The following is a 3,575-nucleotide window of genomic DNA, read 5'->3' on the forward strand; positions in this document are numbered from 1 at the left end:
ATTGGGGATCTGCTGCGTCTATACGGTAGTTCAATTTTGTCAATTGTTGCAGATCATTAACTTCCACGACTGAAATTTTGGACCTATAATGTTGTCTCATATTATCCCATATCACTTCGAACTTCCTTCGATTCGATAGTGGTTTGGATAATAATCGATTCAATTTTTCGATTTCCGTTACAAAAGCTATGAACGGTTCCCCTCTCAGCTGCTTCCGCTCGTGTATTTTGGAACGTATTCCCTGATCCTTATTGGGATTCCCAAACCGGTAGGAGATTGACGTTTCGAACGCTTCCCATGTGATCAGGTCATCGACAAACGTGAAAAACCAGTCTGAGGCGGCGCCTTCCAACAGCATATGGACGTCCCTCAGCAAAATTCCCTTGGTCACGCCCTCCCTCTCGGCGAGTTTTTTCGCCTTGTAGAGGAAGTTTTCAACAGTCATCGCTGAGCGTGGTTCCCCTGTAAATCTCAACTTCCATTTCTCTCGTGGCACCGAAATGTGCGTTGACGAATCTGTGGTATTCCCTTGTGGACCGTTCGGACCAGTCTCGACCACTGTATTCTGACCTCCATTCATAGTCAGTGGGACTTTCGGAATGGCTCCCTTTGGTCCCATCGGAATGTCCCCTCCTGGCGAACCACGACCTTGTTCCACGACAGATGGAGAATGCACGGGAAGTTGTAGACTAAGCTTCGAATTCCTTGTCTGCATATGTCCTCCACTGGCCTGGTCCAAATTCCCCTGAATGATGGTGTTGATCTGTGAAACTAATGGTGATTGCGGTGGACCGAACTGATACCGTGACATTACTTTTTCTATCATTTGAACCAACTCTCTCTTCTTTCGTTTTTCTTCTTCCCCATTTACCTGAATCCACTTGACCCTGTACCAATAGTGCAGTACCCGTGATTCGTATTTGGATTCCACTCTCTTTTCTAAAGCTTTCTCCAGATTCAAAATTCTACCTTCGATATGCGGATATTCACCAACAATGTTATAAGGTGAACGATAACTATGTCCATCTTTTTGGTCATTTTTGAATAGATTCCTCAAATGCCTCTGTTTCGCGTTCAAATCAAGCTCAAAAACTTCTCCAGGTTGGTTACGGATCTGGAGTTCAAAATCTAATTCCTCTTGGTTGAGGTCTTCTGCTCTAGGAAATACTCGACTCATTTTTATTATTTAGGAATAGTATTTTAGATTTAAATTATAGAGAAAATAGTAATTTGAATTGTGTATAAATTAGAAAATAACAAGAAAATGTATGTAACGCTATTATATAAACAAAAAAAAATAAATTAACAGTTAAATAAATATATAATGAACTATGAAACAAACAACAAACCAAGTCTAATGACAACAACAAAAATTTACGAAAGAAATACTACAAAAAAGCCTTGTATTGTTGGGCGCCAGTTATAACCGTACGCCGGACCGTCTTCCCCTTTTTAGGTAGGAAAGTACGATGGCTTATGCGCCACTCCCGGAGGAGACCATCGACCGTGTTGAAATGTGCCCGACCGTTGAGACCCTCTGAGGACGAAGGTTCCTTTTATCCCAATTAAGTATGGAAGACAGGTGGCTAACTTAAATTGCGCCTGTGAATAACGCTACTAGTAACGGCTTAATAAAATAATTGCCAGTTACCTGATTACAACCACCGGCCAGTGATGAGACTGTATGGAGGGGGTTTATCATCACTGGTAAAGCGACCAAATTTCCCCTCAACCCAATCGTGTCGAATTAGAGAGGTGCCCGGTAGGTTTCAGAGCCAACCTCCCAGTAGAAAAATACTACAAAAAACTACAACGAAAACGAACTACATTAAATACTCTCAACCAGTTTCACTTCATTCGGGACCACAAATAACAAGTAATTTACAAATGCGTTTAGTCGGCAGTGTTTATTGAAATTATTTCACGACATTGAAAGAACAGCGGAGCTTTTATCCCAACTTACTCGAGCTTTATTTTACCAACACTAGTGTTCTCTTCATTTCCACTGTTTCCTATCTCCTCGCTTCTACAGTTCTACACCTTTCCCATTAATGCCTTATTGGTCTGTCCCTAGCCTCCTATCGTGTGTGCTCTCCTGGTGTGGTTCACTCAACAGAAACGTGCAATTTTCTAACGCGCTACGCAAACGCAACGACTATTGTGCTTAATCGGCACTCAACATATTTCTCACGGCGAAGCCATGTCTTCGCCTAGCAACGGAATAGGGCTATGTTGCGGCAGAAAATCACATGCGCATGTATTTAGAAAGGAGTACTCACTTTGAATGGACGACTTACGCGGCGTCCATGTGCACTTGCGGACGATGGCGGCGAATTACTTGCTGATCGCCGGCGGGTCGGCGGCTTGCCTAGCGGTTGATGTTGCTACTGCTGTTTGTTGAACGGATGGGATGAATCTTACATCGCGGTTCGCCGGCGGGTCCGGGTCGGCGGTTGGGCTAGCTGGGCTAGCTGATGACGCTGCGACTGCGGTTGTCGCCTACGGATGACTTTGCTCCGGATAGAACTTACGGTCTCATCGATGGTTTGGCGCGACGCGGCACGTGCGTCGATGTCCGTCGGTCGTCACCAACGGAACGGAAAACGGTTGCCTTCTCTCTTCTTCTTCTTCTTCTTCTTCTTCTGTGATGCCCTGCCTAGGGCGCGCGTTGATTGGCGATCGCGTCCCTCTTCCGGCGTGCCCCGGGAGAACCTCGCAATCTGATGGTGGGGTCAAGAATGGCCTCGATGGTTCGGTGTGGGTTGTCGGGCGTCGTAGCGGCGTGGTCACGGATCTAAATACACGAGACGACCGTTGCACGTTGCACGTGTTAGCGCAATATTTCCACCAATAAATTGCACAATTTACCTGTCGTTATCAACCACCAGCACACACGATAACACACCGTTTAACTTTTGCACACACGACTAATAAGCTACGCTATCTGAGGGAAAGGTTTTAAAATTTAATTTCTTTGGGAAAGGCTTTATTGAAGATCCACTAATTGAAAACACTTAATGTGGCTTTTACCTTACACAAACTACCACGGCGCGAGAACACTTGGGCCACTCCTGCCTCTTCCACGGATCAGTTCGAAGTGAATCTGATCACTTCAATAATCCTCAGATTAACCGCCGAATTAATTTCGTCACCGGAAATCACGAAGGTAATTTCGCGATACCGACGGCTGCTCTCATGCTTCTATCAATCATTTTCGCGCATGTTCGCGTCTCTTCACACGAACAGCCTAAATTAGCCACCTTTCTGTCCATGTGAGAGGGACTTCGGAAAAGGTCAACAAATCTTCAAAGGAATCCAGGTCGATGCACGCCGAAGCTCATATGCAAATTTTGCGGGATCAAGCAATCTTGGGTGGCTTACGCAATTTGATTCCACGGTATCTCACCACCTGGCTTAGATCTCATTAACCATTTTATTGAGGGGAATGCAGAAAATGAACACAATGAACTATACCGCGGTGAATCTCCGTTTTTCTCATTAGGCTGGTTTATCTTTTTTTAATTCTCGAAATTTGTTCAACTTTAGTCTATTTAATTTATTGTAACCGTAAATAT

General features: G+C 44.6%; 1 long non-coding RNA gene across 1 annotated transcript; it reads right to left on the reverse strand.

The window, feature by feature from the left end:
- Positions 1-2,626: 2,626 nt before the first annotated feature.
- Positions 2,627-3,165, reverse strand: LOC134220614 (uncharacterized). Its single transcript, XR_009981981.1, has 3 exons — positions 3,031-3,165; positions 2,869-2,944; positions 2,627-2,794 (listed from the first exon to the last, which is right to left on the reverse strand). It is a non-coding gene; the product is annotated as an uncharacterized LOC134220614 (long non-coding RNA).
- Between the last annotated feature and the right edge of the window lie 410 nt (positions 3,166-3,575).

Source organism: Armigeres subalbatus, chromosome 3, assembly GCF_024139115.2.
Source record: "Armigeres subalbatus isolate Guangzhou_Male chromosome 3, GZ_Asu_2, whole genome shotgun sequence".
Lineage (NCBI taxonomy): Eukaryota > Metazoa > Arthropoda > Insecta > Diptera > Culicidae > Armigeres > Armigeres subalbatus.